This window comes from Pongo abelii, chromosome Y (genome assembly GCF_028885655.2).
Source record: "Pongo abelii isolate AG06213 chromosome Y, NHGRI_mPonAbe1-v2.0_pri, whole genome shotgun sequence".
NCBI classification, from domain to species: domain Eukaryota; kingdom Metazoa; phylum Chordata; class Mammalia; order Primates; family Hominidae; genus Pongo; species Pongo abelii.
In genome coordinates, this window is record NC_072009.2 from 49020873 (window position 1) to 49048065 (window position 27193).

At 36.5% G+C, this 27193-nt stretch overlaps 1 long non-coding RNA gene, 1 other non-coding gene and 1 pseudogene across 2 annotated transcripts; 1 reads left to right on the plus strand and 2 right to left on the minus strand.

Annotated features, from left to right (window-relative positions):
* Window positions 1-33: 33 nt before the first annotated feature.
* Window positions 34-11926, minus strand: LOC129053488 (uncharacterized). Its single transcript, XR_008518296.1, has 3 exons — window positions 11823-11926; window positions 1770-1971; window positions 34-165 (listed from the first exon to the last, which is right to left on the minus strand). It is a non-coding gene; the product is annotated as an uncharacterized LOC129053488 (long non-coding RNA).
* Window positions 11927-12505: 579 nt separating this feature from the next.
* Window positions 12506-12669, minus strand: LOC129053535 (U1 spliceosomal RNA). The gene has a single exon (XR_008518324.1). It is a non-coding gene; the product is annotated as a U1 spliceosomal RNA (small nuclear RNA).
* An 8227-nt stretch (window positions 12670-20896) lies between these two features.
* LOC129053298 (ras-related protein Rab-9A-like) lies at window positions 20897-23347 on the plus strand (annotated as a pseudogene).
* The last annotated feature ends 3846 nt before the right edge of the window (window positions 23348-27193 follow it).

Here is a 27193-nt window from a genome sequence, read left to right on the forward strand (position 1 = left end):
GAATATAAAATTTCAAATTAGGTATCTTATTTTCGTACTTGGTTGCTTGTGCTTTATTTTGTCTCAGCACTCTACTGTGGCACGTATAGCTGCCTTGCTCCTTTTTCTATGCAATCAGCTTCTCCAGGGCAGGAACTGGGTATGGTTTATTTCTTCATTGCAAATCTAAGACACAAGGAAAACCATGCAGAAACGTCTAGATACTTGTAAAACAACTGCATTTTGCTCTATGGCTACAATCATGTTTTGACTATTGTAGCTTCTGTCTATGCTCCCCTTCCTTCCACAACTACGGTTAATAGGTATACTTACTGAGTGTTAATAATTCTGATTTCATCATGTAAATATTCTTATTTAATTTGGAAAATGCATTATTCTCAAAAGAAGATACTAAATCCTAGAAAGACTAAGGAACTTATCTATAATAACTTTTCTGTGAACTGTTATACTAGCCCATGTTTGAAATAAGCAATAATACTAAAAATTAAAAAATAAATTAAGTGCTTTGAAAATCTGGAGTATAAAAAATATGTCATTTTACTCAGTAACTTTTGGCATTTCTTGCAACTTCTTTACTTATATTTATAAAGCTAAATTAGTGCATTACTGATTTCCTTTGGTATTTAATGTTAATCCCCAAGAAAATTTACTAGAATATTTTCATTAATTTGAAGACAAACCACACTTAAGTAAGACAGGAGATAGAAAAGAGTACAACATTAGTGTCCTAAGACACCTTCAAGACATCTTTATTCATTTAGCTATTTTCAAACTACACTCCTATGTACCTAAAGAATTTTGGTTAACAGTTAAGGTAAATTTTAAGTGAGTGATTATTTAAGTTTTATAAAAACCTCAACACATTAACTAAACATTGCTCAGAAAAAGGCTTCTATAAGGGACATTATATTAAGTGAAATTAGCCAGGAAATATAAAGGACAAGGATTGTATGTTTTTATTCACATGTGAGAAATAACAAAGTTGATCTCATAGAGGTAGAGAATAGAATGACAGATTATTATAGGCTGTGAAAGACATTGAGCAAACAAATAAGTGAATTAGTTAATGGGTAAAAAATACAGTTAGAAGGAAAAGATTCTAAAGTTTGATTGTATAGGAGGGATATTATAGGTATGAATAATTTATTATAGATTTCAAAATAACTAGAAATTTAGATTTGGAAAGTTCTTTAAACAAATATGTCATATATGTCTGAAATGACCAATATCCCAATTACCAATATGCCATTTAAAAATCTGGTCATTGCTCATTGCATACATGTATCAAAATAATATTTCTACTTTGTAAATATGTAAAATTATAATGCACCAATTTAAAAAACAATAAATGGTGGTCTATTTAAATGAGAAATTTCACTAAAGCTGGCCATTTCTGAATGGTAAAATGCTCTTTCTCTCTATACATTAGGGCTTTGTGTTCCAAACTCTGATTTTAGAAGTACTTTCAACATGTTCTTGGGCAGACTGAGGCCATCACAGACACCCACACATGCCCCTCTTCAGCATAAGCTGGAAATTGTGGTCCAGGGCACTCCTGGATGCCATGAAACAATATGTGCCATTGGAAAGATAATTACTAGCTCATCTGGTCTTGGTGTTGAGAGTGCTTCTTTGACTAAAGACCATAATAATTATAAAACTTGCAACACTTATAATCTGTTGGGCAAATTACAGAAACGGCCTAATGAGGGAGTGCTCAGAAGACTTCCAAAATAACATAAACATGGCTTTATAGAGTAAAATATTACCAGGGAAGTGCAAGGAGGTGCTCATCCTGTTCAAGGCAAGTAGTCTAGTATTTTCTGCATCAAGTTTGGAAACAGCTCAGGAATGACTGGATCCAACTCTCACATGGGCAATGCCCTTTGAAGAACTCCTTATTGACAAGAACAACCTGCTTAGTTGACGAATGGCAGTTTCAAGGTGGATGACAGATGTCCTGTTGTCAGGCTTTCATAGAAACCAGAAATAAAAAGACCAAGTGAAGATGGAATGAGAAAATTAGCTCAATGATTGAACTGCATGCTGTTTTTTTTTAAAAGAAGGATTAAAAACATTAAACCATTATTTTATTTGAATGCATGAGTAGTAAATAGTAATCAATGTACTGGCCACGTGAAAAATAGAAAACTGGAGTTTCAAGTAGATGCCAGTATGTGACACATGTACTTTCAGTGGGCTGAGTCACATCCTGGCATTTGCTTAATAGTAAAAATTTAAGGGGTACATTAAAGAAGGACATGCTGATTTCCATTTGAAGAATCCTCTCCAGCATGATTGGGAGGTGACTAGAAACAGGACAACATGATAAATTGACTTGAGGTGGCAGACTTATAGAGGTGCAGCAGTAATGCAGAGATAGGATTAATCTACACATATTTCACTTGTACTCTCTAAGGAACAGAAATTCCAAAATCTAAGTCTAGGCTAGAACAGAAACTTAGATGGCAAATAACAATAGGCCAAATAGGAAGGCCCATAACATAGTTGTATTACAATGTACCAGTACCTGATAGTGTATTTATAGGTCTTGACTAATGTAGACAGCATTTTGCATTCACAGTGGTTGATGCTAATGCTTATATACTATAAAAATATAAAAAACATAGTATATTGTTGTGGGAAGTCAGGGACCCTGAATGGAGGGACCAGCTGAAGCCATGGCAGAAGAATATAAATTGTGAAGATTTCATGGACATCTATAACTTCCCCAGTCAATATTCTTGTGATTTTGTATGCCTGTCTTTACTTTAATCTCTTAATCTTGTCACCTTTGTAAGCTGGGGATGTATGTTGCCTCAGGACCCAGTGATGATTGCGTTAAATGCACAAATTGTTTAAACAATATGAAATCTGGGTACCCTGAAAAAAGAACAGGATAATAGTGACATTCAGAGAACAAGGGAGATAACCATTAGGTCTGGCTGCCAGACAGCCAGGTGGAACAGAACCATATTTCTCTTCTTTCAAAAGCAAATAGGAAAAATATTGCTGAATTATTTTTCCCAGCAAGGAATAGCCCTGAGAAAGAGAATGTGTTCCTAGGGGGAAGTCTCCGAAATGACTGCTCTGGGAATGTGTCTTTTACAGTTGTAGATAAGGGATGAAATAAGCCCTGGTCTCCTGTAGCACTCCCAGGCTTATTAGTTTGAGGAAATTCCCAACTAATAAATTTTGGTCAGACCTGTTGTCTGCTCTCAAACCCTGTCTCCTGATAAGATGTTATCAATGACTATGCATGCCTGAAACTTCATTAGCAATTTTAATTTCATCCTGGTCCTGTGATTCACCTTGTCTCCCTTTGCCTTGTAATATTTTATTACCTTGTGAAGCATGTGATCTCTGTGACACACATCCTATTCATACACTCCCTACCCTTTGAAAATCACTAATAAAAATGTGCTGGTTTTGTGGCTTGGGGAGCATCATGGAACTTGCCGACGTGATGTCTCCCTCGGACACCCAGCTTTAATATTTCTCTCTTTTGTACTCTTTCTGTTTATTTCTCAGAGTGACTGACACTTAAGTAATATAGAAAAGGACCCATGTTGAATTATCAGGGGTAGGTTCCCCCAATATCTGGTGCCAACATGGTTTTTCTTTTTCCCAAGTGCATGTGGGAACCCTTTGGTAAGTGCGGAGAAATGTCATCGCTTTGGTCCACAGAGGTGCATGTTCAACTCCCTGATGACTGGTGCATAGTCTGTGTATGATCTGGGTAAACTATGGGTCACACAAAGTATAAAAATTACACTTATCTCTTCTATATTAAACTCTGGTTAAAACATAAAAGGGATTGAGTGCCTATGGAAAATATGGCCACTGTATTCAGGGCAGTGGTAAAATTCTGTCCTTGTTTTCCTGAAAAAGAAACTTTAGATGTAGACATGTAAAAACAGGGAAGAGTCCGAGTAACCATGGAAAATACAGTCACTCTATTCAGGGCAGTAGAAAAATACTGTCCTTGGTTTCCTAAAAAGGGAACCATATATGTAAAAGTATGGGATCATGTTGGTACAACATTCTGGGAACTGGTCTCAACAGGTAATTATGTTCCTATCAGTGTTTGGGGTGATTCTAATACCTCCTCAACCATCCTCTCCTACAAAGTCTTCATTATCTGATCAGCCTCTCCCTTCAGCTACTCCTCCCCCACCAGATGATGCTGATAATTCAATGTCTAACTCTGGTGACTTTGGCTTAACATTACTCCCTGAAGACCTTATTTCTTTTCACAAAGAGCCAGTACTTGAAGCTCCTGTGGCTGGACTCACACAGCCCAGGACCATAGATAGGCTAATTCTTTCTTCTTCAAACCTTTGCAGCATTTGCCTCTGGGTGTCACCTAATGGATCCAGGGCCAAACTATAATTTACCTGTAATTCTTCAGGTAAACCCCTCACCCTCCTGTCATTTTGGTTCCTCGACTGTCACTTTGCCATCCACCCAGCCTGCTTCTCTGTACCCTTCTTCACACATGGATGCCAGTAATCACCAGTATACCTATGCCTCTTCTACTCCTCCAGTGTGCCTTTCTCACACTCTCATACCAGTCTGCATCAATATGTGCCACTCAATCTTACTTTTTAAAAAGAATTTAAGGATGCTTGTACTCACTATCGTCCTACTTTTCCTTATTTTAAAATGGTATTGCAAATTTTTTGTATGGAGGTTACTGTGCTTCCTTTAGACTGGGACCTTTTGGCAAAAAGCTATTCTAACCCATCTCAGCCTGGAGGGCACAGGAGGACCATTTGCAGGCTCAGCTAAACCAGACTAATGACATTCTAATTACTCAGGCTCAGCTCACAGGCTCTGATAGTTTCTCTGATACTTATACTCAATTAAATTTTGATGCTCTTACCACAGAACAAGTAACAAAGATGTGTATGAGAACTTGAGATAAATTACATTCCCCAGGCTAAGCTCCTGTTTATTTTACTACTGTTAAACAAGCTCAATTTTTTTTACTACCTAATATCATTTTAAACAAAGGAGATAAGACATGTGGCCCTGGGATGGACTCTGGCAGTGAAAAGGCCACTTATTGAATTAATGTAATTTCTAAACAATGGCCCACCTACACCATACACATTCAAGGAAAGAAGCTTGAGGGCCAGTACATACAGGGGCTGAAATTAATATTCTACATAACTCTTATAGTGCTCCCAGTCAGCATATGATGGAAAACATGGGGTTTGTTCCTGGGCTTGGTCTTGGTCCAAAGCATGAAGGGATTACTAAACCTCCCCCAGTTACTGTAAAAGAAAACAGAGCAGGTTTAGGTTAACCTTTATAGTGATGGCCACTGCCATCCCTCCTGATCCTATCCCTTTACAATGGAAATCTGACACACCTATTTGGATTCAGCAGTGGCTGCTCTCTAAAGAAAAACTGGTGGCTTTAACCCACTTGGTTTTGGAACAGTTACAACTTGGAAAAGTGGAACATTCTCTTTCCCCCTGGAATTCTCCTGTGTTTCTAGTAAAAAAGAAATCAGGCAAGTGGCAGATGGTAACTGATTTAAGGGCTATTAATGCTGTAATTAAACCTATGGGGGCCATCCAACCTGGCATGCCTGCCCCTGCTTTAATACCTAAAAATTCACCTGTCATAGTTATTGAACTTAAAGGTTGTTTTTTTCATATACCTTTACATAAATTGGATTCTGAAAAATTTGCTTTCACTGTACCATCTATCAATAATCAGGATCCTGCAACTCATTATCATTGGAAAGTACTTCCTCAGGGAATGCTAAATAGCCCTACAATCTGCCAGCTTTATGTTGGGCAAGTGCTTTAACCAGCTCGAGCCCAATTTCTCCAGGCCTATATTCTTCATTATATTGATGATATTATAATTGCTGCCCCAACTGATAAACAATTAATTGACTGTTATCAAAGCTTAAGCCACAGTGTTTGAGGCTGGATTACACAACACTCAGGATAAAATTCAACAGACCACACCTGTTCAAGATTTAGGAATTGTGGTTGACAGGATTACACATTGCTGAGGATAAAATTCAACCGATCACTCCTGTTCAATATTTAGGAATGGTCTATAGACGACGTATTCAATCTCAAAAGTTCAAATTAGGAGAGATTCTTTAAAAACTTTAAATGACTTCCAAAAACTTCTGAGTAACATGAATTATTTAAGACCTACTTTAGATATTCTGATCTATGCACTGTCTAACTTGTTTTCTATGCTGCAGGGAGATTCCAATCTCCACAGTCTCAGGACTTTGACGTCTGAGGCTTTACTAGAATGGAAATTTGTAGAGGAAAGAATCCAGACTGTCTGGTTATCTAGAACACAGCCATTTCTGCCTTTTCAACTTCTGGGTTTTGCTTCTTTACACTCCTCTACTGGACTAATAGTTCAACATAATGATTTAGCAGAGTGGTGTTTTCTGCCTCATTCTGCGTCAAAAACTTTGTCTGTTTATCTGGACAAAATAGCCATCTTAATTGGACAGACTTGGCACAGGATACTTAAAATTTCTGGATTTGATCCAAATTTAATTGTAGTTCCTTTAAATTGGCTCGGAGTTCAAGCTGCCTTTCAACATTCCGTATTGTGGCAAATTCACTCGGCTGAATTTATTGGCATTATTCACAATAATTATCCAAAGAACAAATTGTTTGATTTTATAAAAATGATGTCTTGGGTGGTCCCACGATTAACCAAAGATCAGCCCATTGCTGAGGCTGTTACAGTGTTCACTGATGGCTCCAGTAATGACAATGCTGGTTATGTAGGTCATAAAGACAAGCTTATTTCTACCTGTTATACTTCTGCTCAAAAGACAGAGTGAACTGCTGTAATTACTGCCTTACAGGATTTCGCCAAACCTTTAAATATTATCTCTGATTCTACTTAATGTGGGAAAGAGGATATGCTTGTGCTTCACCAGGAGATCATCAAACAAAAACCACAGAGAAAAGATTTCCATGTAGAGACTGCCCTCAGACATGGCGAAATCTGTGCCAACTCCTTAAAATTTGGCACACCAAATCACAATCGGTCTGATTCAATCCTCTCTGATTGTAATAGAGACCCATCTAACTAAGTATGCTTCTCCTGATTACCTTTCTTTTTCTCCTTACAAACCTGAAAATCTCGCCATTTCTATTAGCCTGAAAATAACATCCCTCTGTTCTTCTTTTCCTCTTTCATCACTTAATCTTGCTTACACTAGGATTTATTTAATGTTTCTCCTCATACTTTCTGTCTCACCAGTTTCCTCTCACACTGATTTACCAGCTACACAAAATTATTCTTATTGGGCTTATGTGTCTTTTCCTTCACTTATTTGATCTCTCACCTGGATGGATGCTCCTGCAGAAATCTACACTAAGGATAGTGTAAGGATGCCTGAAGCTACAGATGACCATTGCTTCACTCAGCCAGGGGAATAAGGCAATGCATTTTATGTTACCATGGGTTATAAATACCCACTTCTGTGCCTCGGACATGCATCTGGTTGTATACATCTAGAAACTCAAGTCTGGGCTAATTATCTTCTGGACAGATCAGTTACAGAGGAACCAGGATATTTGGTCTCCAGCCTCTCCCTTTCTCCTTTAAAACAAATGAAAGGTGGAGTAATGAGAGATACCCCATACTTTCAACATAAACATGCAGGAAAACCATGCCCTAAAAATTTTGAGGGCCCATCTAAAATCTTAATTTGGGAAGACTGTGTTAACTCACATATGGTAATATTGAAAAATGACTCATATTGTTTAGTAATAGACTGGGCTCCAAAGGGCTATTTCGAAAACAACTGCTCCTCTGGTGGAAGGGAATGCCTGGAGTCTGCTTATTTTATTTCTTATTGGAAGAATGAAAATCATCATTCTACATTGCATAGGAGGTTCAGCTTATTCTTTCCCTTAAAATGGGAAGATAAAAGTGTTATCCTCACCCCCACCCCACCGAGGCCTCATATGATACTCTCTTCTGAGCCCAGAGCACCCAGAACTTTGAAAATTAGCTATTGCCATGTCTGGACTGTGAGTATAGGAAGGGGAAACTATTCTGTCTGTTGTTCCCCCCACTGTCCTCCTCTCTCAGTATCAATGTAGATGCAGAAATTCTGCTTTGCTTACCTCCAACTTGACTATTCCCATACAGAGTTGTGTTAAGCCTCCTTACGTGCTGTTAGTGGGAAGTATCAAAATTTGGATGAATAATTAAACTGTCCAATGCATTAATTGTCACTTATACATTTGTATTAACTCCTATTTTGACTCTAGGAAAAGTGTAATGTTGGTTCAAGCTCGAGAAGGAATCTGGATTCTGGTAACTATGCCCACACCTTGGGAACCCTCCCTCTCAATACATTTAATTAATGAAGAGTTACAGCCAATTCTAAAAAGATCTAAGAGATTGGTTTTCACTTTAATTGCTGTGATCATGGGCCTAATTACAGTCACTGCACTGGCCACCACTGCCAGAATGGCAGTCTATCAATCTAGTCAAATGGCTCATTTTGTTAATGATTGACAAACCAATTCCACCCAAATGTGGAATTCTCAACAAGGAATTGATCAACAATTGGCTAATCAAATTAATGAGGTAAGGCAGTCTGTTATTTGGCTTGGAGATCAAGTAGTGAGTCTCGAACATTGCATGCATACGCAGTGAGATTGGAATACTACAGATATCTGTGTCACCCTGTATCCCTACAGTGAGACTGATCATTCATGGGAAATGGTCAAAGGACACCTTTTAGGTAGGGAAGATAATTTATCATCAGACCTAACTAAATTAAAGAAACAAATTTTTGAAGCCTCAAGCTCGTTTATCCATTGTGCCTGGAGCTGAGGTATTAGATCAGGTGACAGAAAATCTTTCTGGACTAAACCTCATGACTTGCATTAAGTCTACTGAGGGCTGCACTGTAGTAAATTTTGGAATTATGTTTCTCTGTTTAATTGGTCTGTCTTTAGTGTGCCAGAACAGTCAAAGAATCCTGCATCAAAATTGAGAGAACAACCAAGCCTTCATCACCATAGCACATTTATATAAAAAGAAAGGGAGAGATGTTGCAGGAAGTCAGAGACCCTGAATGGAGGGACTGGCTGAAGACATGGCAGAAGAACATAAATTATGAAGATTTCATGGACATTTACTAGTTTCCCAAATTAATACTTTTATAATTTCTTATGCCTGTCTTTACTAAAATCTCTGAACATACATTGTGAAGATTTCATGGACATTTATCACTTCCCCAATCAATATTCCTGTGATTTCCTATGCCTATCTTTACTTTAATCTCTTAATCCCATCATCTTCGTAAGCTGAGGATATATGTCACCTGAGGACCCTGTGATGATTGTGTTAATTGCACAAATTGTTTAAACAATATGAAATCTGGGCATCTTGAAAAAAGAACAGGATAACAGTGATGCTCAGGGAACAAGGGAGATAACCATTAGGTCTAGCTGCCTGAGAGCTGGGTGGAACAGAGCCATATTTCTCTTCTTTCAAAAGCAAATAGAAGAAATATCACTGAATTTTTTTCTTAGCAAGGAAGAGCCCTGAGAAAGCGAATGTATTCCTAGGGGGAGGTCTCTGAAATGGCTGCTCTGGGAATGTCTGTCTTTTACAGTTGCAGATAAGGAATGAAATAAGCCTTGGTCTCCCATAGCACTCCCAGGCTTATTAGGATGAGGAAATTCCCACCTAATAAATTTTGGTCAGGCCTGTTGTCTGCTCTCAAACCCTGTCTCCTGATAAGATGTTGTCAATGACAATGCATGCCTGAAACTTCATTAGCAATTTTAATTTTGCCCAGGTCCTGTGATCTTGCCCTGCCTCCATTTGCCTTGTGATATTTTATTACCTTGTGAAGCATGTGATCTCTGTGACCCACACCCTATTTGTACACTCCCTCCCCTTTGAAAATCACTAATAAAAACTTGCTGGTTTTGTGGCTTGGGGCCATGATGAAACCTGCCAACATGTGATGTCTCACCCAGACACCCAGCTTTAAAATTTCTCTCTTTTGTACTCTTTCCCTTTATTTCTCAGACTGGCTGACACTTAGGGAAAATAGAAAAGGACCCACATTGAATTATCAGGGGTGGGTTCCTCCGATAGTATATTCTAACCAATTTGAACAAACTAATTGCTGTTCCTCAAGCTATGCAACACACTTCATATCCTAGTGTTTCCAACAATGGGCATGGAGATGTTATTGGAAATAAAAAATCTTACATGAATTATTTAAAACCAGAAGGTGCTTATATCTTCAGTAAACCCTACATCTAACAACAAAAGCTTTAAAATAATATACAAATAAACTAGGAGACTTACTGCTTTCAAGGAAAATGGTGACTGGCTAGCAAAACAGTCAAAAATATTGGCGCAATGGTACTTTAAAGTATATGGATTCTGATAATATGTACTTCATGGGATTAGATGAAGCCAAATTTTGGAAGCATCACTTAATAAATTCTACTACAAAAGTGCCCCAAGCACTAAAATAAAATCTAGTGTGCTCCACACATTGTGGCATATGAAAATTGTGCATACTGGTTTTAATATTTTAGAATTTCTATTAAAAATATGTCCATATTCTTTATCTCAACAAGAAATGAAACTATCAAACATTAAATGTTAAGAACCTGTAGAATGAAAATATGCTTGATTTTACGTTTTTCCCGTTTTATATTTTTTTCTGGTGATAAAAAATAAAGTTTCTGAGAAATACAGCTGTTACTCTGGGCAACTGCTGGAATTTAGTTAATTTCATTTCTTGGCTACATGAACTTGATGAGAAGTCATGCTAAATGTTACACACAAGAAAAGCTTTAAATGATTAACCTGGCCAGGTACAATGGCTCACCACCTGTAATCCCAGCACTTTAAGAGGCTGAGGCAGGTGGATTGTGATGCCAGGAGATCCAGAGCATCCTGGCTAACATGGTGAAACCCTGTCTCTACTAAAAATACAAAATTAGCTAAGGGTGGTGACACGTGCCTCTAATCCCAGCTACTTGGTAGGATGAGGCAGGAGAATTGCTTGAACTTGGGGTGTGGAAGTTGTAGTGAGCCAAGATCACAACCACCGCACTCAAGCCCAGGCAAGAAAAGTGAAACTCCATCAAAAGAACAAAAGAAAGGAAAGAAGTAAGGAAGGGAAATGAAACAAAGAAAAAAGAAAGAAAAAGAAAGAAAGAAAAAAGAAAGAAAGAAAGAAAGAAAGAAAGAAAGAAAGAAAGAAAGAAAGAAAGAAAGAAAGAAAGAAAAAGAAAGAAAGAAAGAAAGAAAAGAAAAGAAAAAAGAAAAGAAAAGAAAAGAAAGAGAAGAAAAGTGAAAAGAAAACTGCATTACTCACATTGTGGCTAATATTCAAAGACTATTTTAACAGAAATATTTGTTTTAAATTAGAAGTGCTCATAAATGGTTTTCATTTATATGTTTGGTCAGTATTTTTTTTAGTAAACTTTGTATTAAAGCTGGTAAAATTGTTAATTTTTACTCCCACTGGATTTTGAGAAAGACTAAATAAATTATTTATGCTCTTATTGAAAGATCACACATTTTTTATGAACTAAGACAAGGTAGTACCTAATTACAAAAAAAAATCAGAAAGGTAAAATAAAACATAACCCCACTTAAACTATTCTTCTGATCATCTTGCCAAATCTGTCCTGGATAATTTTTTTCTTAATTTGCAGTCACAGCTGATATGTTACAAAATATGTAAGAAAATAATAATTGAAGACCATATAAGTAAAGCATCAAACTGAGTTTGAAAATGAAAACTATTATTATTACTTTTTTACCTGTTGATACATAGAGTCTGTTGGGTGAGGATACAATGGAGCATCTGCTGTTGGACATGTCTTATGCCCATATAAGACACCTTGGTCATCTGGCTCCAAATTCTAAATATTTAAAAAGATTGACAATTTGATTGTAAAAGTAACTTTGCACCTTTTATTCAATTTTCTTCATTTAGAATAAACTTTTAAGAAATGTAAAAAAGCTGACAATTATAACATCTTTACAATTCCTGCAAATGATTTATAATTCAGGGAAAAAATCTGAATTATTTTAGCTACATAATTTTTAGACCATTTCACACAAGTCACTTCCAAAGGGAAGCTTACTTTTTAAGAAAAAACAAACCAATGCTAATCATTTAACAAAATAAATATTTTAAGGGCCGTATTAATACATAGACATTGGCTTACACATTTAAAAATTACTTGTCTTTTTCCCAGATTTATCTGCTGCCCTTTTGAGGCTTCCCCCGAGCCCCTTATCTAGACAAAGTTCTGAAGCATTTGCAAATGTCATGCTAGCACTATTTGATCTTTCTAAGAAATAACCATTTGATGTTTTCTTGTTTTGTACTGGAGGAGACAAATCTTAGTAGGCATACTGAATTGTTTCCAGTATATGGCCTTCTTTCACATTTCTATATCCACTAAACGAGTCAATTTTCTTTTCTTTTCTTTTTTTCCACATAAAAGCACAAACACAGTCCTTCACCTCCACAAATTATGCAGTTGAGTTTCCCACATTTGGGGAAACCTCATGGGACAGCACATCTGGAGTGCAATAGATCAGCCTTGAACTGGGAAATCCACCTTCGGGATCACGGTATCTCCCCTGGCAGGCAAGTATCCATTTTCTTTTTAAGACTTCCATTAGCCTTTGAAAGAAATTACAAATATAAATGTAACAGAATTTAGAATAATTTTCAGTATCAGCTTAAAATGTTAATTCCAATCATCCATGACTATTCTCTTCTAAAAAAGTTCTTAATTCTGACACAGGCTTCTACAAAATTGTAAGAAAAAAGCACTATGGTAAACAATGAAACAACTGCTAAATAAAGCTACCATACATTTTAGGCACTGATATGCTCATTTTTGGTAGTGACTCTTAGGGCACCCTATTGTATCTAACAGCCATTCTCAGTCTTCTGGAATTTTATTATGTGCACTCTGAGCTTTAAAAATAAGGAGATGAAAAGAATTTATAATATGTAGTAGTAGCTAATATTTTATTGCCTAATATGTTCCATTCAGAACAAGTGTTTGAGGTAATCTAATTAATATTAGAGTTAGTTTCCTAAGTGGGTAGCATTAGTAAATCCATTTAACAAATAAAAAATCAATTACAGTTAGGAGAAATACTTTCCCAATTATTACAGATTTAGCCAGTTGAGGAGCTAGCTAGCAATCTGACTCAAACATCTGACCTCTTGACGTATTACAAATATAAAATGTTTTGGATAATATACTATCCATGCATTACTACAAGTGAATTAAAAACAGTAATGCTATATTACTTTTCATAGTTCTATTTATTATTCTATACTTAGGATTATGCTGTGTGGCCCAGGCTGGACTACAGTGAGAAGATGATAGCTCATAGCTCAATGAGGACTCACACTCCAGGGTTCAAGGAATATTCCTGCCTCAGCCTTCCAACTACTTTAGATTAGAGAAATGCACCACCATGTCTAACTCATCTCATTATTTTTACTAAATATGAATAGCTTTTTATGAGTACCTTTTTTAAGAAAAAACAAAACTTACTCGGTGTTTATTCATTTTTCAGAGATAACATTTTAGAATGTAAAGCAAGAATCCTTTGTTTATAAAACAGCAATATTAATTAGCAGTAAAAAATTGATTTCAATTCTGATAATATAAGAACACACACGATGGGTAAAGCAATTTTCAATGGCTACAATTTGCCTGATTTGCTAATGATCAGTCATTTTCTTTCAGAGCTGGCTAAATTGCAACATATTTACACTGCTTACTGTTTACTGTTTACTGTCTACTGTTATACTGCTTACTGTCTACTGTTATACTGCTGTTTACTGTTCTTAGGAGTCAATATTAAAAATTGCAAAAAAATGACTTCTGTCTTTTTTGTCATTACCATGACAGAGAAATAAAATAGTTTTTTTCTCTCCACCATGTATCTTACTTAATATAATAATAGTATATTCCAAGTGAGAGGCCAGATTTCTTCTTTTTTCCATAGGAGCATTTATAAAATAACTTTCTTCTGAAAAGGTAATTTTTGTAATCTAATTATTTCAGGTAAAGAATAACATGGACAGGACTCTTGTAACACTTACAGTACACATTTCATTATCTTATTCTCTTAAAAATCATAATAAAGTGAAAATCATGTCATTTTCAACATTATCAATTGTATCAAAAGTTTTCATGTGCAATTTGGATTAATATTATATTTACCTGTATTGTTATCTGCTGCTTTGAACAGTGCTTGGTACAAAGCAGATGCTGATATGTATCTGTTGAATACTGTCTATTGAACAGACTAAATGTTCATTATACAAAACATTTCAAATTTAATAAGGAGAATAATTAATTTATACATGAAACCCACATTAATCCACCTCAACTATTTTCCACATTAACCCAACATGTATACCTTTACTGCAATCACTTCATTTGATGAGATGAGGCTAAGATGTGATTTAGCCTTACTTTAGAGCAAGTACAAGAAGTTACATAGTAAACAATATATGACTACAAACTATTTTTAAAATGGTATAAATTAAATCACATGGATAGGAACTCTTTACTTCATTTTACAACATTAATTAATCAGCTTCAAATCTACAATGGTAGACCAAAGAACAATTAGAAAATTTTAACTGTTAAAATCTAATATTTCAGTTGTTTACAATTTAAGATTATCATTTGCCTTTAATCATTGTGTTCTACAGCTTTATAATAACTTCAGTTTATTATCAGGTTTTCAGTGTGCTTATTATAATGTCTATTGAGTGAAAATTGTGTGTGTTTGGGTGTGTGTGTGGGCGTGTGTGTATAGAGTTTCCAGATATATAGTATGATTTGTTTCTAGCATCCTACAACAATAAAACTTTGAATCTCCTGGCAGAGTTGGGCACCTAATTCTGATGCAATTCTTAGGCTTATTTTACTGCAGATGACACAACTAAGAATTCTAGAAGAATGCTAAAGATCTGTTTTTAGCATAACCACAGTTCTTTAAAATTATCATTTTTCTCAAAACCAGTCTGGCCAAGATTGTGAAACCCCATCTCTTCTAAAAATACAAAAATTAGCCAGGCGTGGTGGCGGGCACTTGTAATCCCAGCTACTCAGGAGGCTGATTCAGAGAATTGCTTCAACCCAGGAGGTGGAGATTTCAGTGAGCCGAGATTCCACTCCTGTACTCCAGCCTGGGTGAGAGAGCAAGACCCCCTCTCACACACACACAGAATAATAATAATAATAATAATAATAATAATAATAATAATAATAATAATAATGAAAAGATTCTTCTTACACACTAGTTTAACTACTTAGAGGCTACATATTGCTTTTGGATAACAATGTTACCTACCATGATAATATTAACTTTTTAAAAAAAGTTTCCATTCTAGGACATTCTTTTCTATGACTGTTTTTCATTATTACATCTGTAGTAACACATATATCCTTTTAGATGATTCCAAATTCTGGATATATGTATCCAACTCCCCATTACAATTTTTTATTTGGTGTCCCATATGTTTCTAAAATGCAATTCACTCAAACAGGTTCATTTTTTTTTTTTTTCTATAAGTAAATTGCATTACTATTCCCTCAGCTTGTAAAATCACACCCAGGACATAGGTGGTAACATCTCTTTCCTGCTCCACTTCCTCAAATATCCAATTATGAACACCTGCCTATCCTAACTCATAAAGAGCTCATAAATCTGTCCACACATATATTCTACATTGCCAGCTTTTCTAATATAGAGCACCCACAATGTTTTTCTACAGATAATTTTGAATACTTCCTTACTGTGGTCTATTGTGGAACTTTCTATGCTATAGCCAGTGAGATGTTACTAATACATGCCTTTTGTGATCCTCTAATGGTTTATCATATCACACTGAATATCTCACATAATTGCTAAAAAGCCAAGTTATGTCAATAATAAGTCTGTACCCACTAGCTACCTTAAAAAAAAAAAAAAACTTAACAAAGCAACCATTTTCTACTGCAAGATGCTTTTTACGCTTCAAATCTAAGACACATATTCCTTATAATAGGCAGCAGAGGACTTTGTATTTTTCTTGTTTATTATGATGCTTTGTATCCCACCTGGGCTGTTTATTCACTATTGTATTTTCAAAATCATAATTAAGACAGATTCAAAATACTTTATCAGAAATTCAAAAAGCTCAATTAAGCAAGGCTTTTTAAAATAAGATTCGTATGTAACTCAATTTTTGATGCAATAAAGACTTGAGGGAAGCTATTTAAGTCTTCATTCATGTACCCTTCACCCTTAAAGGGAATATGCATTACTCTTATAGAAGCATTAGTCTGTTTGATTCTTGGGCACTTTCGGGGGCCTTACAGGGAATGATACACAATGTGATGCAAATGGGATGACTCAGTTTTCTCAAATGCAAAAATTTGTAAAATCTAAAACATACTGCCTAAATGCCTTAAGATGTATAAATGTATACTGAACCTTGGCAATTAAAAATAAACTTAGGTTATATCATAAAACAACCATGTGTTTTGTATGAGCAACCAAAATCTCAAGTTAAATTGGGCAAAACAAAATTTCTGTGAGTTGTTTGATACTTTTACATTTAAAATACATATTGTATTTGTGTTTGTGTAATATATGCTCCTACTCTTCTGGAAGCATCCCAGCATGTAGTCAGATGTAGTCAGATTAGCCTGGGAAAAAGGAAGCACAGAGATTGTCAGAGCAGGAAGGGTAATGGGTAAAATGTATTTCCTCCTGAAGGTATATATTAATAATACAAAAAACACTTTCATTACAGGAATGTGTGACCATACAACTTAGTTTTAGATAGTAAAATACTTGTGATTTTAACAAGTTACTTAAATGATCTGCTAATTGTCTGAGTCAGTCATTCATATAAATGTGACCTAATATATATCAATATCATAGAGCTATTAATGAGTAATTAAATTTTAACTATATCCATAAATTAATAATTTTTGAAATGTTGCAGTAACACCTGAATTGCTGATATTCAAATTGGACAACAGCATCTGTAATAAATTGGCCCTTCTTTTCACTGATAAAATCGACATAAAATAACACTGGAAACACTATGAATATTTTTGCTGTACATTTCTGACGATCTATCCATGCCTTTAGTACTACTGTGCAATAGGTTGATGTGAGAAAAATCAGGCTACTCTAAGAGAGATGTACTGAAAATCGCATTTCTTAATTTATGCTAACATCTACAAAAAATTTAAGTGAATTATTTATTTACATTATCACTACATTTATTTTACTTTATTTTAACAAAAACATACATACATGCAAAATTTCTCATAGAAATCATTTTTAAAACTGACAAGCAAAACAAATAATTGGGATCTCTTAAGGATATGGATTACTTTTCCAAGTTCTAGAAATTCTGATTTAGATAGTGTGGGATATGATTTGGAAGACAGTACTTTTCAAAAAGCAACATTAAGAGATAACATTGGCTGGGCATGGTGACTCAAGTCTGAAAGCACAGTACTTTGGGAGGCCAAGGTGTGCGGATCACAAGGACAGGAGACTGGGACCATCTTGGCCAACATGGTGAATCCCTGTCTCTACCAAAGTATGAAAATATTTTATATATATATTGTGTGTGTATGTGTGTATGTGTGTGTGTATATATATATTAGTCAGGCATGGTAGTGCACCTGTAGTCCCAGCTTCTAGGGACACTGAGGCTGGCAAATTGCTTGTTTATGGGAGGTAGAGGTTGAAGTGAGCTGAGATCGTGCCCCTGCACTCCAGCCTGGCCACGGAGCTAGACTCCAACTCAAAAAGAAAAAAAAAAAAGAAAAAGATAACATCAATCAGGCACAATATCTAATCTTAAAGATTACCAGAAAAATGTCGCAAATGCATAAATATAAATAACCTGAGAATAATGGAATACATTAAAGTTACACAGATTTGCAATGTATTTTAATGTATAAATATATATGTATACGTATATGGGATATATACCTGTATATGGGATATTGCTTGTAGTTTAGGACACATTACATGTTATAACTTGATTAAAATGTTCTTCTCATTTAATATTTAAAAATAAAAAAAATCATTGATATAAAATTATGAAAATATCTTAACTAAACTGGCATACATTACAAACAAGTAAATATATTTCTGTAAATATAAACCCTATGTTCTGAATCTTTTCTTCTCAGGAGATCAAATACTCCTCTTAGTAACTGATCACTCTTGCTACAGTTGTTACATTTCTGTGAAAAATAAGTATTCATTGGTGTAATAGAATCAAGATTTTAAAACAGTGTCTATTTGAATAAAAAGAGTCCTGTTCTTATAAAGAGCAAACATATTGCAAAGAAAATTATTAAATACAATTCCTCTTTGAGGACAAAATAACAAGTTGCGGTAAATTTTATTGTAGATTTTGTACACTGCTATAATTAAAACAAAAATAACAACACTTCTACAACTTCAAAAGAATAATTTAAGCCATTTAGTTATTTACATTATCACTAATTTTAATTTTATGTTACAGTTTTTTTTTACTAAAATACCATTCAATTTAACCATTAGAAAAGTAAATTGTAAAAAATATAAACCTCAGGGATTTCCTAAATAACTGTGTATATTCAGTATACAAAATAATTTAATCTTGTTCTTCAGAGGACCCAGAAGTCAGTATTCATTAACATAAAATAATTTTTAGAAATCACAGGTGTTGTAATGTATGTAAGTATGCATTTGTGTTTGGCAAATACATCAAATAGAGTCATATAAGTTTGCTGATTTGAATTTGCAGACAACAGAATTTACTTCTAAGTATTTAATTACTCCAAAAGCAAAACAGAAATAATAGCTGTGCAATTACCTGACTAGAAGTGATAGAGCAGGAGTGCTTTCATCTTGAACCAACACCACTACTTTAACATCCAGCTCTCTTTTTAGCCTCATGCATTTCAAAGTAATCATTTCTCTTCTAACTGTAAATAATAAGCACATTCCTTTCCCTTCATGTGCTAGAAGCAGACATAGGGGATAGGCCTGCAACTCCAGAAAGATGTATGAAAAGAGACACAGAACTCTCTCTGTCAGATAACCACAACAAAGAGACACAGAGGCAGTCCAAGCCTCTGATAAACTCTCCAGGACTGAGTCATGAAAAACTCTTAATCTGCTAACAGACTGTGGCTCTCGCCAGCCACCCCTCTCAGATTGATTCAAAATAAATCTGTCCCTGTTGACTGTCAACTTGCCCTTCAGGTTTCTCTCCTCTTTCTTTAATTCTTACATTGGGTGCTGAAATCTGGGACTGGTGTTGGGGGCAGAGGATTCCTTGCATCCCAGGAAGCTGTGGGCAATGGCAGCTTATCCTAAGTTAACACCTGGATCCTGAGAGCCTCTGACCACCTGCCCCACCTTTTCTCTCATTTTACTCTTAAAGAGATTTGTGTGAGAAGGACAACTGACCTGAAGGAAACTGCAAGGCTCAGGCCAGGGCTCTAAATCCCTCAAGTCTAAGGGATCCACTTCTGACCACAAGCAATAGGTATTTCACTTCCTAACACTGGCTCCCTCTTGCCTCTTCTCTCTCTCTCTCTCTCTCTCCTGTTTCTCTCCCTTTCTCTCTGTCTCTCTCTTTCTCTCTCTCTCTCTTCCTCATGTGGCTCCAGTCTGGGAGTCCCTTTGCCAATTTCAACTGGAACATCCAACAGAAAGCACTAATTCAGCCATCTGGTAAGATCTCCCTTTTCCTAGCTTTCTCCTGGTACCAGAGAAAGTCTGGCCTGCTGTCCATTTCCTCGAAGGACCAATGTGACTAAGCTAGAGGAAATCTTGGGGACACACAGTGCTTTCTCAGAGTAACTGTCCTCTTTCAGAAAGAGGATTCTGGGTCTCTGTGTATTTTATCAGGACATCTAGAACAAAACAGACCTTTTACAAAATACTTTTATAGCAAGTCCAGCTTCCCAGAAATGCTAATAGTTAAATATGTGAATGTACAAATATATCATTCATTTGTACACATGGAAAAGGTATAGTGTTACTGCCAGTTACGTGAAAAACAAACAAAAAAAACAGGTTTTACATTAAAGTTAAAAATTGCTAAAAGTAATATTATGACATGTAATTGAAAGTGCTAAACATAAATTTTCATGCAAAGTGTATAAAACTGGTTTAGGCAGACACAGAGCTAGCTTGAAAAGTTATTTTTTTTTTCGTACCCCAGTGATACCTGAAAGGCCAGAAAGACAGAACTCCCTTGAAAGGGGGGTGAAGCCAGGGAGCCAAGAGGTCTAGCACAGTGGATGCCATCCCCATGGAGCCCAGCAAGCTAAAATCCACTGCCTTGAAATTCTTGCTGCCAGCACAGTAGTCTGACATCAACCTGGGATGCCTGAGATTGGTGGGGAAAGGGACGTCCAACATTACTGAGGCTTGAGTAGGTGGTTTTCCCTTCAGAGTGTAAACAAAGCCACTGGGAACTCACTGCATCTCATCAAAGCTGCTGTAGCCAGATTGCCTCCTAAGATTCCTCCTCTCTGGTCAGGGCACCTCTGAGAGGATGGCAGCAACCTCAGTTAGGGGCTTATAGATAAAACTCCCATCTCCCTGAAACAGAGCACTTGGGGGAAAGGGTGGCTGTAAGCACAGCTTCGGTAGACTTAAACCTTCCTGCCTGCTGGCTGTGAAGAGAGCTGCAGATCTCAAACAGACTGCCTCCTCAAGTGGGTCCATGAAACCAATCACTCTTGACTAGGAGACTCCTCCCTGCAGGGATCAAAAGACACCTCATACGGGAGTCTTCTGGCTGACACCCAGCTGGTACCACAGTGGGATGAAGCTTTCAGAGGAAGGAACAGGTAACAATCTTTGCTTTTCTGCATCCTCTGATAGTGACATACAGGCAAAAACAGTCATAAGTGGACCTCCAGCAAAGTCCAGTACACCTGCAGCAGAGGATCCTGACTGTTAGAAGGAAAACTAATAACAGAAAGGCATAGTATCAACATCTACTAAAAGGATTTCTACAAAAAAATATATATATACAAAGGTCAACAACATCAAAGAACCAAGGTACATAAATGCACAAAGATGTAAAAAAACAGCACAAAATGGCTGAAAATTCCAAAACCAAGAAAGCCTCTTCTCCTCCAAAGGATCATAACTCCTCATCAGCAAGAAAACAAAATTGAATAGAGAATGAGTTTGAGGAATTGTCAGAAGTAGGCTTCAGAAAGTGGGTAATAAACTCTTCCAAGTAAACGAGAATGTTCTAACCCAATGCCAAGAAGCTAAGAACCTCAAATAAAGGTTAGAGAAATTGCTAACTGGAATAGCCAGTTGAGAGAAAAACACAAATAGCATGATGGAGCTGAAAAACACAGCACAAAGACGGTGTGAAGCATACATAATTATCAATAGCCAAATCAATCAACTGGAAGAAAGGATATCAAAGATTGAATATCAACTTAATGAAATAAAGCATGAAGAAAAGGTAAAAAAAAAAAAAAAAAAAGGAATAAAAAGGAACAAACAACGTTTCCAAGAAATATGGGAGTATGTGAAAAATGAAACCTACTTTGTTTGCTGGTTTGTTTGTTTGAGATGGAGTCTTGCTCTCTCATCCAAGCTGGAGTGAATGGGTGCAGTCTTGGCTCACTGCAACCTCCTCCTCTCAGATTCAAGGGATTTTCCTGCCTCAGCCTCCTGAGTAGCTGGGTTTACAGGGGCACATCACCACCCCTGGCTAATTTTTGTATTTTTAGTAGAAATGGGGTTTCAGCACGTTTTTCATGTTGGTCTCAAACTCCTGACCTCATGATCCACCCATCTTCGCCTCCCAAAGTGCTGGGATTACAGGCATGAACCAACATGCACAGCTTAAACCTGGCTCTTCTTTTTGGCTCAGATATAACTATAAAGTTTCCTGCTCTCTCAACACTAACTTCAGTTACATTTGTCATAAACATACTCCCTAAAGTATAAATCTTGCTGTATCAGAAACATGCAATCTTTGGTCTCTTAAGCATCTCTAACCAACAGTAGTGAAGCTTACTATGAGCAGAGAAGTTTTTATCATAAATTCACTGTTCATAACCAGAGCTTTGATGTCACATTTCAGCTAAAGTGCCAGCTTCACGGTCAACTGTGACCTGATAAATGCGAAGAGTGAGCCCTTTTCAGTTGTTTTAGAGAATCATGGTAGTATAGTAGCCCACACATGGCTACATGCTCAGTAAACAGGTCTTACTTTTAGTTATCCCAGAGATCTATGTGTGTTATTTCAGTTAAAGCTGATATTCTACCAGGCGCTGTGGCTCACTCCTGTAATCCCAGCACTTTGGGAGTCCAAGGTGGGCGAATCACGAGGTCAGGAGATAGAGACCATCCTGGCTGTCATGGTGAAACCCCGTCTCTACTAAAAATACAAAAAAAATAGCTAGGCTTGGTGGCGGGTGCCTGTTGTTCCAGCTACTTGGGAGGCTGAGGCAGGAGAATGACGTGAACACGGGAGGCGGATCTTGCAATGAGCCGAGATGGCACCACTGCACTCCAGCCTGGATGACAGAATGAGACTCCGTTACAAAAAAAAAAAAAAAAAAAAAAAAAAAAAAAAGCTGATATTCATACACTCATAGAAGAAAACGTAGGTTAAAAGGAATGTTATGGTGCCTTTTTATTTTCCAGGGTTCTTGAAGCTCTTGAGATGAACAGTGGCAGGAAATTCATCACTTTTTAAAGTAATTTTTTTTGGAGATGGCAGGGTTGGGAGGAGTTCGCTTATGAACAGATATGTAACTAATAAGTTTGATACTCAGATGTTCCATGCAATAGATGTGGAATTTTTAAATAAGATTTGAAAGGGATGGACATTTTGTTACCATACAGATTCATGATACGGCAGGTCAGGAGAGATTCCAAAGCCTGAGGACGCCATTTTACAGAGGTTCTGACAGTTGTCTGCTTGTTTTTAGTATCAACGATTCACAAAGCTTGCAGAACTTAAGTAATTGGAAAGAACACGAGAGCTTTCCTTTTGTGATTCTAGATTCTAAGACAGGCATAAGCGAATGGCAGGTGTTTAGAGAAGAAGTAAAGCTTATGCAGGGAGAACAGTGACTATCCTTACTTTGTAACAAGTGCAAAATATGCCAAAAATGTGGCAGCAGCCTTTGAGGAAGGATTTCAAACAATTCTTGCAACTGAGGATACGTCAGATCACTTGATGAACACAGGCATAGTCAACCTTCACCAAAAGCCCAAGCCTAGCTCATCTTGCTGTTGAATGTTAGAGATAAGACAGATGCATGCTAACCAACTCACATGTATATACAAAATCAACATGGACATGGAGAAGAGAATTAGTTTTTGTAGCAGTGTATTACTTACTAAAAAAATTCAATGATTGTATATTCCTGTGTCATTAGTTGGTAGGAGATGGGACACATCCACTCATGGAGGAATATATTTTCTCAATAATGGCACCTCACATTTATAAATTTTAATGGTTGTCTAAAAACGTTTCTTTGATTTACACATGTAAATTAGAGAGCTAATAAATGAGATGACCAAGACTTTAAATATAATTAAAATAAGAAACTTGACTACTCTAGAATTTATACTTGGATTATTTTTTCCCTGAAAAATGGGAAACTACTTTTTATATGTACATGATTTTTATGCAATTAGCATTGTATACTCGGTGAAAGAGAATGATTTCCTAAAAAAAAAGTTAGATATGAAAGATTAAATCTAATGTATTTGCAGTGCATTCTTATTTACTTCTTTATCCTTTTCAAAATGACTTAACCTTTTTTATTTTCATTGTACGTATCATTAGAATTATTCTTACTAGTAATTACTCATAATTTGTGTGTAATTAAGAAGTTGTACCACCATAGGTCATGATTCACAGCCCCAGGAGGAGGGAGGGCTAACAGCGGCACAATAGTTGCTTCATACAATCTGTCACACATCCAGCTAAATTCAAGCTGTCTGTGAATAAAAAGCATTTCCATTGACAGCGTTCAGATTTCAGAAAAAGTCTAGCTACTGAAATTGGAGAAAAGATAAATCTGCATTTGATAACAAATTGATATCAATTGATAACAATTGATATCAAACTGCAATCGATAATAAATCTGCATTGATTTAACAAATACAAGGTGTGTGTGGAGGATACAAAATTACAATTCCACTAATGGGATATTTAATATCTCTGTTACTTTCTTCACACTTGAGGAAAGTTTCCTAGTTGAAGTTAAGCCATTCATTTTTAACACAAGACACCATAAAAAATAATGAGTTCATGTCCTTTGTGGGGACATGGATGAAATTGGAAATCATCATTCTCAGTAAACTATCGCAAGAACAAAAAACCAAACACTGCATATTCTCACTCATAAGTGGGAACTGAACAATGAGAACACATGGACACAGGAAAGGGAACATCACACTCTGGAGACTGTTGTGGGGTGGGGGGAGGGGGGAGGGATAGCTTTAGGAGATATATCTAATGCTAAATGACGAGCTAATGGGTGCAGTGCACCAGCATGGCACATGTATACATATGTAACTAACCTGCACATTGTGCACATGTACCCTAAAACTTAAAGTATAATAATAATACAATTTTTAAAAAGTCACCTAAAAAAAAAAAAAACACACAAGACACGAGCTAACCTTATCACTCTAAGAGGAAACACTAAGGATTGTACTTGGTCAGAGGGTAAGTAAAGACATCTTTACTAGCCCATCTATTTACTTAGTGTCTCCTCTATTACTGAACATCGTTTACTGATTTTCTCTCAAGGTTTTTTTGTTTGTTTCAAAAAAAATCCTTGCTGCAATGATCAGACCTGATAAAGCAAATTGTGGCCTCTTGGGGATGTTCATATTCTGTGCAGCTGGTAACTATGTGACTCTACAGAGGCTAAATGAAGCATGGACTGAATGTGGATGAGACCCACTACTGGGGAGTTACGGGGTTATCAAAGGACATGCTGGTTGAGGGGAGGTGGCTGTCATGTAGGGGGCAGAGTTTTGAAAAATTACATCAAAACATTTCTCTTCCTGGCCCCACCCAATATTGCCATCTGGAAACATCTGATAAAAAATACAATAGAAAATGATAGGAGAACAAAGCAGGTGGTGAGTGTGGCAGCATGAGTAGTGAGAAGCAGCTTCAGAGCCATCCTGGACAGAAGAACCATAGATGATGTTCCATAGTTTGAAGGACGGGTGGTTCCCAGTGGTACAGAAATTGCTCCATACAGTCTGTCATACACCCAGCTAGATTCAAGCTATGAATAGAAAGCGTTTCCATAGAGAGAGTTCAGTTTCTAGAAAAAGGCTAACTACAAAACTTGGAGAATAGACAAATGTGCATTTAATAACTTATGTACAATGTGCTGAGTAGAGGATATAAAATTATAATTCCATTCTAATTAAATAAATATTTTGTTAATTTTCTTTCTTTGGGAAGTTTCCTAGTTGAAGAGAAAGGATTCCTACTGTTTCTTATCTTGGAGGAAAACTGTTTACATTTCTGTAAAAACCTAAGTTTTCACTTTTATATTATGACACCAGCGTGTAAGTTTTCATACAATAAACATGTCATGTAGAGTAGTAAAGCGGTAAGTAGAAAAATGCACCAGTGTGGTACCCAGTGAAAGGTTGTGTCTGGACAGTCAGTGCTTTCTGGAACTCCGGACTGACAACCAGGAAGTGTTGAGGTGACTGAAAAGTTAAAGATCACATGGGCAAAACAGAGATTGAGAGTATCTATGTCCATGCCAAGGGAACTATCTTAGAAAGTTTCCAGCTATAGCAAAAGGATGAAACTCCATATGCACATTTCTTCTGTATCACTTTTGGAGCACTAAAGCAGATAACTAACTTAGTGCTAATATACATGTGCTAACGGGAGCCTTATTTTAAAACTGATTTCATTTCATTGCTCTTATGTTAAAGAGCCTTCAAGGGACATCACCTACCAGCTCCAAGCTTTGCCAGCTTATCTTTCCTCATGATCAGCTCTTATCTACCAGCTGACAGCTCTACCCATGTGCCCCAGTGCTTTTTTTCACACCATCACACCTGCAATACTTTTCTCTGCAGCCCACATTGGAGGTTCTACTTAACGCCCCATTTTACTTCCAGCTCCTTCAAAGAATTGGTGACACATGAAATTTGGCACTTAACTTTACTAATATGCACCCAGGATTTGGATTACTAGTTCCTACCTCACCTTCATTAGCCTAGAGAAAAAGCTATTTTCAATATTCCACTTTTCTGCAGCTGGGCCATGTTTTCCTGCTGTCACTCACCCTGCTGCTCTTGGCTGGATATCATCAAAACTCTTGGGATGATATGCTCATTGAGGGCAGGAACAACCATATTAAAAAAAATACGTGCTTGCTGAAATTGCTCCCAGATTTCTAGATGAGTCTTAACTTTTTCTGCACCCATAGCTCTGGCATTTAGTTTGTTTCAATATGAGTGCTGTATAGCAGGTTAAGACAACATATTAGTTTGGATACTACCAATAGGGGAAATACAACAGAAACAGCTGTGGTGGGCAGCACTTTAAAAATGAATATTAAACTACCACAATATTGGACAAATATCTTTATTTTAAAAATAAAAAAATGGGGTAAAAATGATGGTAGCTATTTCACACAAGGACACAAGACAAAATTTAGAATTACTTGCTTAAAATTAACTCAGAATGGAACAAAATTGTTCAAGTGCTCACCATTAGAACAGGTTGCATAACATGATTTTCAATGGACATTACCTATGTTACAGTAAGATCTTGTTATAGGAACAAAGAGACTGTTCCCAGACTCGTCTGGTGTATCACCTCAGCCTCCCAAAATGCTGAGATTACAGGCATAATCGCAATTCCAAACATTTTGTAAAAGTTGAATCAATATCGTGAAAATGGCCATACTGCCCAAGGTAATTTGTAGATTCAATGCCATCCCCATCAAGCTACCAATGACTTTCTTCACAGAATTGGAAAAAACTACTTCAAAGTTCGTATGGAACCAAAAAAGAGCCCACATCGCCAAGTGAATCCTAAGCCAAAAGAACAAAGCTGGAGGCATCACACTACCTGACTTCAGAC